The sequence below is a fragment of the Acanthopagrus latus genome, chromosome 18, assembly GCF_904848185.1.
Source record: "Acanthopagrus latus isolate v.2019 chromosome 18, fAcaLat1.1, whole genome shotgun sequence".
NCBI classification, from domain to species: domain Eukaryota; kingdom Metazoa; phylum Chordata; class Actinopteri; order Spariformes; family Sparidae; genus Acanthopagrus; species Acanthopagrus latus.
This window is the reverse complement of record NC_051056.1, coordinates 27,347,448-27,361,992: the sequence shown is the minus strand read 5'-3', so window position 1 is coordinate 27,361,992 and position 14,545 is coordinate 27,347,448. Positions and strand designations below refer to the sequence as shown.

Below are 14,545 nucleotides of genomic sequence, written 5' to 3'. Positions count from 1 at the left end.
ATTACCTCCGTAGATTTATCTCGGCTTCTGTGTCGCCGTGTCTTTAACATCGAAGATCAGCAGATGGAGGGAGATTCAAACGGGTCGAAGAGTCACTTGCTCTTATCTGCACATCTGACTCTGCAGCTCTCCGTCTGGATTTTCTCAATTTGTTGCTTTGCTCGGAGTATTTGACTTTCTGGGAATGAGACCCAACAATCAGTTATAGTCCTGGTTCATTTACGTACAGCTCGGACAAATCTTACTGACTCTGCCTTTAAATTTTAGTAGAATCATATCAACGCAACATGAGCTTCAGTTAGCTAACAGGTAGAAGAGACGCTCCCTCAGACGGAGACATTTTATACTGTGAGTTCATTTCAGAGCCTGTACTGCAGTACTTTTACTGGAGGAACAAAGTTGAATCAGTACTTCTACTTTCACCAGATTCTGTACTTTTACTGGAGTTGTGTACTGTCACCTCTGAAGACAAGACAAGACAGTTAGATAGATGGACAGATAGATCAACAGATAGATAAATAGACAGACTGATGTACTCTGTAGCATCTACCTGATTTCTAACTTTGCAGTTAAACTTCAGCCACAGTTATTTTTTCTTTTTCCAGACAGACATTATGTTCCTGCTCCTGCCTGAGCTCCTCGACTGCACTGCTGAGTGGAGTGAAGTGGTCCCATTCAAAATAATGAGGCAGCTGCATTTTCTTTTTTACTCTTGTATACACCGCTCTTTGTTCATCTGAATGAAGCCCAACCCCTTTGTTTTCAGATTGTTCGTTTCTGCGCGAAGGATGTGGGGGAAAGAAAAAAACTGGTCGTGATACTAAAAATGAGATTTTTTGGGGTGAAGCGTTCTCATTAGTCTAAGAGCAGTGTCCTGTCCTGGACGCGGTCACTGCGCTGTGACTAACAGCCAGCTAGACATGATATCCAGTAATCGAGATGGAAGATAAATCATTACATCATTACTCTAACGAGGCCTTGTAATCCCAGCGACCTCCACGCACACTCTGCTAATGAAGTATTTTTAACTTGCTGTCAGGGGTCAGGATGCATAAAACCCGCAGATTCACGACGCAGAAACATGGAATCGTCTCGTCTTGTTTAAAAATCGGTGCTACACGTGTGTGTTTCATTAACAATCATGGACAAAGTTCTAAGCCTGCTATACTGCAGTGATCTCCAGCTTAATTATGGAGTGCGAGCACTATGAGATCTGGGGACCAGTAGTTGGAGCGGTTATTTATTAAAGCAGGAGGGGATGACACCTACAGCAGATTGCCTTATTATTTATACTGCTCGCTGCACGTTATGTGAGCGGTTTTACAATGACAGCTTATGAGAGCGCGGCGGCGAAGAAGAGTGAAGTTAAAATCACGACACGACTTCTCTTGTGGCGCCGGCTGACGGGACATTTATCCGAAGGCTGTATTAGTTTAGGGTTTTCAAGATGATGTGCACAAGTTAAACTGTGCGCGCAGTAAATTTACAGGCCGGATTTTCTTTTTACTATTCCAGATGAATGATTTAAAGCTCTTTTCTTCATATTAGAAAGGTGGAAATATGAGAATAAGAACCTCACGTCTGTTGTAAACACCTTTATTTAAAAAGTGTTGTAAAGTATTGAACCCTAATTCATTGACGATTAATCCAAATTAAAGTCAGTTTGTAGACTGCAAGAACCTGCAATAAGATCCTGAGCGATGTTGCTGAATAATAATAAGAATACTGATATCACTGTGGCAAATACATGCACAAGTGCAGACAGAATAATAAGACTAATGTTTAATTCAATGGCCTTTATTAAACAATAACTACGAGCGTAACGTCACAGTTTAACTACACAGAGTATCAACACACATTAGTAATATTCTGTTGAATCTAACGACCTCGTTAGCCGACTGTAAACTTGTGACATTGTGACCACGAGGTCCAACAAACAAAACACCTGGCTCCTGCCTTCAGTAGCAGAGACAGTCGGTTCTGGTTCTGGATGCAGACCCTGAAGTGAGACACAGAATATGTTTGTGTTGTCTATGAGGATGTGAAGGGAGGAACTTTCACACTGGCACATAAATTGTGCTCAGTCGTCTCCATTCATGAAGAGGAGAGCTCCAACACTTCAGAGAGACTGAAGTAAAATACAGAATTAAGTAACGACTGAAACATCTTCACTGGCCTCCGTGTTGCTCTGCACCTCTCCCTGATTTCTGCAGTCAAACACCAGAACGTTTAGGTGTAAAAGGTGCAAAAAAGGTGAGTCTGGAGAGTTACTGTTGCATGCTGGGTGTCGTTCGCAGGTCATCATACACTGACACTTTAGGTTTGTGGGTCGGTGTTTGATGACTCAACAATCATCTTTCTTACAAACGGTATTACAATCTGTTCGGGGTCGTATCACAGAATCTCACTCAGCAGTGATGGAAATGTAGACGTTCACACTTTCATTTCTCTGAGCCGTGAGATGTCTGAGATGTTTCTGACCAGGGAAGTGAAGCAGGTTTTTACATGAGAGTCCTGATTGCTGGAACTGTTTGTAAAAACATGCTGATCAGCTTCATTCTCTGGTCAGGTTCCTTAAATTAAAGGAATCACTGGCTGCTCCTCAGGGATTCGTTTCACTGAATGCCGATAATAAAGCTTCCTCTTCCTCCTCGTCCTCTCCTCCTTCTTTAACTTCTAATTCTCGTTCTTTTTCTTGTTCTTCTTTTTTCTTCTTCCCTTTACTTCTCCTCCTTCTACGCTTTCTTCTTTTTCTTTTTTCTCTCTTTTTTCTTCTTCTTCCTCTTTTTCTTTTGTTTGAAAAATGTTTTCTTTTCTTCTTTTTTCTTCCTCTTCTTTCATCATGCGGGCATCATGATGTATTCTGGCCAGTTTCATGCTGATTGACGTTTGGCTGCAGGAACATAACAATGAACCGACACAGTCAAGAAGGACGACTGAGGGCTGAGAAACATGGATTTAAACAATGAAACTTCGGTCTAATCAATAATCCTGAATATAAACGTAACTCACAAGAACTACATGGAAACTCCATCCAGGACATCTTTAAGGACGTCTTGTCCTCACTGACTCAACAGGAGAGATCAATTTCTGACCTCGGAACACATATAGTGTGATCTATATTCTCTTATGTAACATCAACATATGGATCAATATATCAGTGCTGATAGAGACCTCAGTTATTTTCATTGTAGATTAATCTGTCGATCGTTTCCTCAGTTAGTTAGTGAGATGTTATATGGTCTATAAATATCAGAAAATGGTGAAAAATGTTGATCCTAATGTGTCAGGTGATGACCTCAAATGTCTTTTTTTTTTACAAGAACCCATAAAATATTCAGTTCACTGCCACAGAGGAGAAAAATGAACCATTTTCTGGGGTATCTGAATAAATTCCTGTGCAGAGGCAAGAGGACAAGCAAGTGAGACAGAGGGCAAATTTCAATAAAAGGGAAAAGTTTCACACAGAGTGGAGTGAAATTTGGAAGCGTATTTCTTCTTCTCGGGACCCGTTTCATCTGTTTCCAGTGACAAGCGGAGCAGAGCGAGGGCAGGACCGGGACACACACACACACACATCAGGCAGGGTCGTCGGGTCCGCCCGGTACCGCGACACACACATCCCACAAGAAACGGAGAGACTTCCATTTCATCTGAATCACTATAAAATCAGGAGACCGCAGGAGACATTTGGGGGCAAAGTGGGAGAAAGAAAATCCTGCAAAAAAAGAAATGAGTTTTATGAACATGTCTGGTTCTGTGCAGCCGCAGCCTCACATTAACTCATAGATAAAATATGACGGCTTTCAGTTCCACACTGTGAGGTTAAAACAGACTGAAAAATAAGGGAAAATATTGATACCGTACCTGATCGGTGCTCGGTATCAACTAACCTAGAGAAAAGTGATCGGTGAATCCCTAAACTGACCCGCACTGAATATGAGGTATTCCTCTGCCATAACCTTCATCTATAATTCATGAAGTAATACGATACACTGCATACAACATGGAGTTTTACCATAGAGCGTACGGTGCAATATTTATGGAAACCTCAGGCCAGAAGGAGCAAATGCAAGGCGCAGTAGAAAAGCCTATAGAGCTGAATACTGCATGAGCTGAAGGATCACAACTCTTTGCCTCCGGGCCAAAAGGTGAGTGAATCAACACCTGACGCAGAAGCTGCCGTACGCCTCATAAACATCCTACATGTGGCTGCCACAGTGGAAAATTACTCATCACACACTGAGGCCATCGTTTCATCAGCCTCTCTGTAGTTTTAACCTCCGCAGCTTCTCCCCGTCTCACAACAAGCAGCCGCTAAATTCCCCGATAATAAGACTCAACAAGTAGCATTATCATACAAACACAAGAAAAAAAACATTAGCACCGAGACAGCTTGCAAACCACCATGTGAATTTTCACAGTTGCATCCGTCAGCGCTGCGAAACAGCTAATTTCATGAATAACTACTCGGAGGGGGAAGAAGGGGGCCTCGCTGCAGATTGCTAATTCTTTTCTCCTGCCGAAGACGGACGCGCCGGCTTCAGCTCGCGCCGCAGCCCATTAAATAAAGACACAAGGTAAAATTGCTACTTCAGCTTGTTTGTGGAGAAATGAAAGCGATGTTGACTTCAAAGAGTTCGTGATAGAATACATTATGGAAATTACATGAGAGAGAGAGAGAGACGGAAATGTGTGCACTTCTTTTGCATTTGCGTTTATATCCGTGCGTGTACGCTTGTGTAGGTCTTCGACAGGCAAGAAATAAATATATATATATATAAAAAAAACATGGATACATCTGTGAGATAACTGCTACAGTAATAGGTTTCCAGTTTAGGCTTCTTGAAATAACAGTCCTGTTCACAACGGGCACGGAAAAACACCAGAGGTTCCCCTTTTGAACTCTACCCTCTCCAGATTTTCTCTTCTAATTCGGCTAATTGTCTTTTTCCCAGGGGACACACACACACACACACACTCACTCACACACACTGAAACTGTTATGGACAACATCAATGAACTGGCGCTCAGGTCGTGTCTGGTTTAACACGGTTCATTACAAAGACGTGCGCCTGAAAAAAATGCACCTCCCGCTTTTTTTCGCCATGTCACCGGCTGCGCCGTCGGAAAACTGCTTTCTGTTCACTTCCTGATAACGCGGAGCTGTGAAGTGAGTTCTGACTGTCTGAATGTCACGCGCCTCTGATGTGCGCCGCCTGAGCGATGCATCATAAGGAGCTGACGTAAGGTAAAGCTGGTTTGGGTCACTGGTCGAGCGTGAGGCTCAGGCCGCTCTCTGAAGGCCATTAGCTTTCTGACTCGTATGCCGTGGTGCTGACCTGAAACATAGTTTGCTTAATTAACCCTAAGGTCGTGTTCACAGCGACTTGAACCGTGCGTGGAGGAAAAGCAGTCCGCTCGTTCATCTGAACGGAGCCAGGCCGTGGCTGATGATGCAGCGAGCTCCTGCACAACAACACCAACAACACCAACAACGCAGGGTCATCTGGAGAAAACGCTGCGACATGACTTCTTCCATGAAGAGGTCGATCCAATACAAGCGAGCCGGGCTGTGAGATATGACCACATGGATCCTGTCCTCTCGTTTCATGCGTCATCTTCTGCAGCAGGCTCATTCAGCTACTTTCACAGATGTTTGTATGCAAAAGTACAGAAAAAAACGATGCACCTTTTTTTTTTCATGGAAATTCTCAAATAGATTTTTCTGCTTTAAAACATTAAATGATTTTTTTATTTTTTTTATGCTCGGCAACAGACATAAGTAATGAATAGTTCTGCTTTACAGAATTTTGAAAGACGCTCGGCGCTCTCCTACGGATACAGGCAGAACATTTCCATCAAGGCGACACAAAGTAAAAGATAAAATAGTTTCCAGTATGATGAATGTTAAAGAGTTGTGTGATCCTGTTTCACTGCACCATGATAACACACACCAAACTGACTGAATCGTATTTTAATCATCTTACCTCTCCTGCAGCTGAATAAACAGAAGAACAACACGATTTCAATTCTGGTTTATTTTGTTTATATGTGGCGGACCCTGCCACCTTATTTTCCTCTGAGAGCAGCTTGTTTATGCAGTAATGGGAAAAATAAATTGTAGATATTAAACTTCTGAGTTTGAATTTCATCTAAAAGAAACTAGAGTGCTCATTCAAATAAAAATATTTGCCTGATAACATAATTGCATTTTCTTGATTTTTTATTCCATTTTCTGTGTTTTTATTTGTATGTTTTGTTGTGTTACATATTTCCGTGCTCTGAGAAGAGAAGACAACTGATCCAGCTGCTTCCAGTGATGATGTCCTCTCTCCATTTTGTTCTTTGTGCATTGTCAGAGTTTTAAACCGATAACCAGGACCACTAACATACAGAGCAACAAAGCATTAACCATCACTTGCCAGCTTTTATTTAAGAAAAAAGTCAAAATTTGTCAGCATGATGCAGAGTTTTGTTGTAGAGGAGTATTATCTTCACTTTGTGCTCATTTCACAAACTTTTACAGTTTATAAAAAAATATATCAGGGGCATTTTTCTGGTGAGTGTTTTCCAACAGTGAAACAAAACGGCCATGACTTCAGCGAGCCAAGTTCTTAAAGTTTGCCGAGCAGAACGCGCTTCAAAAGCAGCATCGCTTCCCACGAACATCTGCTGCTCCGAGCTTTTAAAAGACGCGTGCGGCGAACGGCAATAAACTCTCATCCAAGTGTCAGAGAAGAAGACAGAACAGCCATTTATAACAAAGGATCTGCACACTCTCTCGCGCTCACCCACACATATTTCGGCATGTGTTCACCAAAATCCCGGGAGACCGAGTTATGGATCGTAAAAACACGAGAGCTGTTGATCCAGGTGCCATCTGATTATTGTTGGCCACCGGCAGTGTCAGGAAACCGGTGATAGATGTTGTTGGATAACCTTATCACCCTCTTAGGCCTACGACTGAGACAGATAGCCCCTGCTGGAAAACCAGAAGAATGTCATGAATCTGTCAAACGGTAACCTGACCGCTCTGTTTCCTCCTCATTTTTAATCAATTACAGGAGTGATAGTGGATGAACCCTGAGGTGTTTTAAAAAGGAGGATTTGCTGCGGTGAAGCTCGTCCTCGGAGCAGATACACGTGTCGTATATTCAGCTTGTTAAAGGAAGGAAGGAAGGGTGGGAACAAACAAACAACCCACACCTTTGTGACTGCGTTGGTGTTCCAGCATGTGTTCCCAATCTTCACTGTTTCACCATTAAAAAACTAATATTGTCATCTTTCCAGCTCGTACAGCTTGATTAAGTCAGCGCGGCCTTCTCTTCCCTCAGTGTGTCTGTGCACGCATGTGTGTGTGTGTGTGTGGTCCAAATTAGGTTTAAGACACAACTAGGCATCCGCGGAGAAGTAACACAACCTTCCTGCGCAGCATGCATGAGACACACCATCTGTTGTAGTGAGAGGTAACCGAGTCACCGTCTGTGCAAATGCCCGCCGTGCAGTCTGGCACCATTCGAGCGCCGCTCTATTTGGCACGCCGCTGGCTGTGAAACACCCTCCTCAGATCGCCGTGACCAAAAAAAACCCAAAAAGCTTCCCTGCATATTTATCAAAACCTCCGAGTCCGCTCTTTGTCCAGGACTGGAGGTGATGAGGTGGATGTTCTTTAAACCCTCACGCCCTCCTCGGACATTTTTGTACATTTTTTTTAAAAAATTTGGTGATCATTTTGGCTGTGTTACAGCTTGTGGCGTGAAATTGTGTGGTTCCCTCTAACCACCTTCATGGCAAAAATGTACACACACAAAAAAATCCCATTAAATCACCAATTATTATTTTTTTTTTTTCATAAATCACTAAAACAACTTCAGACCTACTCATAACTACCAAACATTTAATAGTTTTCAGGAATCTAATCCTTTAAATGCCAGTTTTATTATATGAATTATGAATTATTTATTGATTAAAAAAAGGACAACATTTTTTAAATTTTCCATATACTGCATAGTTGAAGGTTGGGGCTTTAGTGGTGATTAAAAAGTATGGTTTTAATGGAAGTCAATGAGGCATTTTTGGCCACAAAGGTGGTTAGAGGGATTATCTGTCACTACATAAAAAATACTGATGCAATCAAATCAATTTTGTTGGTAATCATTTGGTTTTTTTGGAGAAAAATAATGAAGTTATTTAATTTGTAAAACTGGCATTTAAAGGGTTAAAATCCTGGAAAATATTGAATCTTTGGTAGTTTTGAGTAGGTCTGAAGTTGTTTGAGTGAGTTATGAAAAAAAAGCAGCAATAAATTTTGATGTATGGTGATTTAATGGCATTTCTTTTGTGCCTGGACATTTTTGCCACAAAGGTGGTCAAAGGGGAGTAATTATGAGGGAACAAGGGTTAAAAAAAAAAAAAGACTCTCGGCCGGCCTGCAGGAATTAAAAGTTTTAGTAAACCACATTCAGCCTCATCAAGAAAGACATCGACACTTGGAAAAATGAAGTTCTTCGCAAGTTGTTCCAAGTCCGTCCCATCTGACCCACGGAGCTGTTAGAGAGGGGAACAAACGGGAAGAGGAAGCGTCCTGCGGGTCCTCGCGGAACAACTATCGCTCTGTTTGCAATCGAGCGCGGACATGACGTCACTGTCCTGGGAGCTGTTTGTACGGCCGGCTTCTGACTGCACTCTGTGAAGGTTTTGAGGTGTAGAATGACGTCTAGAAACACATGTCAGCAGACTCCTTATTGCTCACTGCAACATGAACCTTCACCTCCACCTACTACACCGCCTCTCTTCTTTAAGACGGAGAGCTACAGCGTGCACTTCTTCGACCACCGCAGATGTCTCAACTGTGATGATAAGAGAAGCAGGAGTCACGCTTTTCAGGGATTAATTTGTGCTGCAGAATTTTTTCCATTTCCTCCTATGAATGTCAGATGATTGACAGCAGTTAAAGTGTAACATTTCCCAACTTGGGCGGTGAAGCAAACAGCATTAAAATGAAAAAAAACAAAATGCTTTTTGAAACTTATGTACCATCCCTCGCAAGGATTAATGGCAGCCAACGTCTGTGTCTGAAAGGACAACAAGCTCTGATAATTCAGACTGTGGTAACAGGAAGATAGAAACAACAGGCACATCGTTATGAGAAACAAACTGGTGAGGAGGGAAACAAATGTCATGGCAGAAAGATGAAGCCAGATCAGACGACTGTCCTCTCAGTAAACCATGAAAGGTTATTTTGTGGGTGGAGCTTAAATGGAAGCAAAACTATTTCTTGAAATTAGACCAGGGTAATAAAACAACCATGGTTCACGGTTCAACCAACAACCAGTGTTTTCACTACATGTTTTTTGGAAGGTCCTCCATTTTTCACACGAGTAAAATACATTTTTTCTTTGGTTGAGACCATTAAAACATTTTTTTAATGTCGAAATGAGTAAAAGATTTTTTTTTTCACGTCAAGAAGAGTTATCGGGACCAGTGAAGAAAAAAATGTTTTTTTGTTTTTTTTTCATGTGTTGGGACCAGTGGATAAAATGTTATTTTTTTTCATGTTGCATGGATTAAAAGTTTTTCTCCTTTTGTTTTTGAGACCAGTAAAAAGTTTTTTTCTTCATGTGTCGGGTGAAAAAAAAATGTTTGTCACGCATCGAGATGAGTAAAACAGATTTTTATCGCTGGTGAGAAATCATTTTTTCCACTTATATCGACACATGCAATCTTATCTCATTTAGTTCACGAGAGGTGGTGCAGTCTCGCCCTTTGTGGTCAAAAATGAGCTTTACAGAAACAGACACTGAATCTTTATCGCTCTGTTGACATAATTTTTTTAAACTCGCCCTGAAAGGCAAAAGAGAAGTTCATTTTCTAGTGCTCCATTTTCCCAAAAAAGTTTTTTTTTTCCATCTATCAGTACGACTTTGGAAAAACATACATTTTCTTTAATGTGTCAAGACAAGTAAAAAATAAATAAATAAATAAATTGTGAAAAAAGAACAAAGTAATTCATGTGTTGAGCTGGGTGAGAAAGGTTTTTTTGTTGAAAATGGGGCGCCAGAAAAAAAAACAAAACAAAGAAAGATCTCACTTTCCCCTCAGGGCCTCTGCAGAAGACAGCCAGTCGTAGAAACTTCATTAACAGCATGAGAAGACACGCTCAGCTGAAGTCTGTAGTTCAGCTTGTCATTTCTTTAGTGTTATATACACGTTACATACAAAACTCCTTTTTGTCCCGGAGGCGCTCCAGGGAATATCTTTCTCCCCAGCACGTTTTCTGTCGTCCCCAGGATGCCGTTAGTCTCGATCCCTGACTGACCCGGCCGACACTTTACTGGACCGGGCCCATCGTTAACAATATAAGTTGCACCTGTGTCTTCCCTGCTACCAAGGCTGAAAATAAAGGGTTACGGGGCATTTGGTGACCCCTCGTAAATCCCAGCGTTGCCTCGGCCAGATTTCAACCTGAGTGACGTCCAATCAGGCAAAATAAATGAAAACACCTGTGTGGCTGTGCCAGAGGGTGAGCTGGAGCTTTAAATCCTCCCAGAACAAAACAAAGAATCCCCTAAACACACACACACACAAAAATAAAAAATAGGTGCGCATCAAACCGGACACTGGACTTTGAAGCGAAGGGAAATGAGGCCGCTGTGCTTTGGTTGCTCATGCAGAAGTTAGAAGGCGGCGTTTGGCAGCGAGTTTGGCTCTTAAATGGCTCCAATAAATATTTACAAAGCCCGTCTTCATCACCCGGCGCTGGCTGTGTGACATAGCAGTGATTATGGGTACAATAACTAATCCCTCATTAATGTTGTGTCGACTCTGCTCTGCCTCACACAGATAGGAAATCGATGTACCTTCGCCTGAAGCGAGAACTGAGAGCTGTCAATCTCCCGTGTTCAAACAGAAGCCACTCTCCATGTTGAAAGATTGTTGAGTGAGAGATCCCGGACCTACTGACAGCAGCCTAGTCTCCTTAGGACGAAAATGATAAGGTGTCATGAGGAGGGGCTACTGAAGAAATCGAAGCCGAGCTGATTCTGATCACGTTAGGTTGCTGTTTGGTAATTCGAGGGTAAGAAAAACAAACCCCTCTGCACCCACAATCCACCGGGAGGGAGGCAAACGCTTTAATGGTTTAGAAGAAAACAAACATTCTCCCTCTAATTCTCCCTAAACCGTTAACGGAGCTCTTTCCCTTCTTGGAAGAAAAAAATGTGAATTACAAATGCGGATGCGTGTTGCAAATGTTGTACTTGGCTAAAAGATCCCCAGCGGCACCGAGTCGCTCCTTACAGATTCATATAGCGTTTTTTTTTTCTTCTTTTTTTTTTTTAGAGCCCGTTTAAATACTCCCAACTCCCATCAGACGCGATAATGTATTGTTCCAAATATTCTCATCGCGAGCTTGTTAGGGAGTTAAAATTACAGTCGCTGAGGCGTAGAGACATTTTACAGTTACAGTCTTTCCAATTTGAGGCCGCAGCAATAAATAAAAATAAAATAGGAACTTGAAACAACCGAGGCTCTGCAAAGGGCTCGAGTTAATGTTGCCGGCTCATGTAAGTCCAGTGAAGCGAGTGTGTTTGAGCAGACATGAATGGCAGCGAAGATAACAGCAGCAGGCTGAAAAGGCTCTTCAGAGGTCTTCATTCTGTCTTTTGGCACACAGCTGGATCATCCTCTTGGACCTGTGTTTTGCTTTTACAGACGCTGACATACACACATACAGTAAAGCGCGCACACAGAGTCCCGCTGATCCAACATGGTGACCCTTTTGTTATCTGCTCCTCGCCAGCTTTGTTTGCGTGGATCTTCTGGAAACTCCCGTTTTGCCGTTGCCGTTTTGGAGACACGCTAAAGTGGAGGCGAGTCAACAAAACTCCAAAAACGCACATCCTGACCCGCCGAACAACAACAACAAAAAAAGGGCTTCTGAACCATAAAATGAACAAATGGTGCGAATTCTAAAAAAAAAAATAAAAAAAAAAAAAAATAAAAAAAAATCAATAACTGTCTGTTTCAAAACAGTGAACAGCTGAAAATGTGTGCAGGTCGGTAGTGACGAGGAACCGGATCAGACTCTCTGTGGGGGCTAAACGTCTCCACTTTTATATGGAACAAAAGAAAAAACCCTTCACAGTTGTGGACACACACACAGCAATTTCATAAAAGAAATAATTGTGCTCGCCCACACACGGGCTGTCCAGGTGACATTCAGGTGTTTCTAACAGTCCTTTCCTCCTGTCAGCATTTCAAATTTGCTCATTTTTGTAATTTAATGGCTGCTGAGAGTAAACATGGCCAATTTGGGAGGCTCAGCACCTAAAGCCATCTGACCTGGAGGGAATTCACTCGAAGGGACTGCCTGCCTGTCTGTCTGCGTTTCATTGTATAACCAATTAGAGGTGCGCTGTCCACTTGAATTTGCACTGTGAGCCCTCAAACTTTGTGCACAGGAAACCTAGAATGAAACAGGTTTTCTGGTGGAGAATGCCCCAAATCTGCCTCCTCTGAGAGTTCTGCTGTTTCGTGTATTGATAGTAATCTTTTGTTTAATTTTCTTGGAGACCTCCATCAGCACCAGGGCAGCACTCAGACAGGATGTAGGCCACACATCGCTCACCATCACTTGGAGGTGTGGAGTCGAAACATTGTGACTTGGATTCGAGTCGAGTCACTGTTTTGATGACTTACAACTTGAGAGTTGGTGATTGACCTTGAAAGTTTAAGACTCGTGACCTCATTTGACTTGAAAGTGTCTCAGTTCAGGGTCTGCATCCTTCGAAGGACTCGGCCTTTGCGGTCTTCGAAGGCGAGTCCTTCAGAGACCTTGTTAACCTCGTCAGCCGTTGTTAAATGTGACGGTCGAGCCTTTGGAGCATTTCCTGGTTGCGTCACCAGATGTTTTACCCTTACGTCATGATTTCTGCCGCCCAGGCCCGCGAAAGTGACGATCTACGTCACGCGATGACGCTATTTTCTCTTTCTTTTGTCTTTTTTGGGCGCACAAAGAATTTGGGATATGTGAGGCCATGAAGGATCGTAGCGGTGCATCCTCCAAAAACAAGGAGAAGAAGGAGCATTTGTGGGCTGCGTTTGGAGGAGCGTTGCGGTGTTGTGACGTAATTTACCTTCAAAAATGCTCCTCTGAAGGATGCAGACCCTGAATTGAAGCACAGCAATGATGTCGTCTGCAGTCATTTTACAACACGTCCTTGTACGTTAACAACTGAACAGGTCGATTGTCAGCATCTCCAGAAATGAGACCACACACGTACCGGATCTTCGCCGTGCGGTCACACTGTGGTTAGGTTTAGGAGAATATTGTGGTTTCAGTTAAAATCCTTGTTGTTCTTCTTCTGTAGCTTCTGTTACAAACATATCTTCGTTACTTTAGTATCTTCTATTACGTAAGTTACATGATGACTTCTGGTTTCACTCTCAACATGTCGATCTCCTGAATGAAAGTCCTTTGCTTGTTTAACCCCGACCGTCCATGTCTGACCTCCTCCCTCCCTAAAATGGACAATTCACTCCTTCTACAACTCCTCCTCACTTCCTCCTTCACAGCTGTAATAACAACAACAGCTGCTAGAGGACGCCGCACTTTATTTTGGGTCGTGATAAACCGCTTTCATTCTGTCGACCCTACAGAACAAGGTCACTCGCTCTGTTTTCAGTTTAATTTCAGTATTACACAGTTTAAAAGAGAAGAGGAAGGGCACTTTTGGGAGAGTTGAATAGGGAAACATGAACAGCAATTATTATATTACAAATTCAATTAATTGTCATACTTTTTTTAACCAATAATTTTCTCTTACAAAGACCAGATACTGCAGGTAAGACTGCAGAATCCTGGAGGTGAAAGCGTGACTCAACTTGCTTTAAAGAGACTCTGTGTGACAATGTGCAGGAATCAACATGTATGAATCACTTTCTTATTGGTCTCGGTTGTCTCTTCAAGCCTGTGGATGGTTTTTCAGCTGCTGCACTGTGGATTTCTTGGTGAAGGATTCGGGTCGAGCCTCGTCTCGACGCCTGTCTGCTCCTCTAACAGAAGGCAACAGCAGCTCACGTTTAGAAACGGAGCCTGCTCACATAAACTGATGACCGAGGACTCGCCTAAGAAAAAAAGGTGACTTGCGACTCGCTTCAGACTCGGATGAATGATCTGCGTCACGTGTCTGCGAATACATCAGGAACAGAGAGGAGTCAAAAGTGACGTTTCACAAAAGAGGCATGAATGAGAATAAACACATCCGACCGACTGGACACGGAGACATGAGACAAGATAAAACCAGGTGTTCTACACCTACTAAACTACTAACTTTTGATTTTTGAGCCCTTTCTGCCTTTTTTTGGGTCTATTAACTCTCTGCAACAAAAACCTGTCAGTTGATCTTACATGAAATACCTGAATGTGTTGGACCTTGAACTGATCAGAGGACAAGTGAAAAGATAAAAAGAGTTTTGAAAAGGCAGGTGATCAAAACACCCACATACAGTATGAAATAAAGAAAACTATTCTGATGTTATG

General features: G+C 42.4%; 1 long non-coding RNA gene across 1 annotated transcript; it reads right to left on the bottom strand.

The window, feature by feature from the left end:
• Positions 1-8,027: 8,027 nt before the first annotated feature.
• Positions 8,028-10,345, bottom strand: LOC119007717. Its single transcript, XR_005071206.1, has 3 exons — positions 10,222-10,345; positions 9,040-9,108; positions 8,028-8,852 (listed from the first exon to the last, which is right to left on the bottom strand). It is a non-coding gene; the product is annotated as an uncharacterized LOC119007717 (long non-coding RNA).
• Between the last annotated feature and the right edge of the window lie 4,200 nt (positions 10,346-14,545).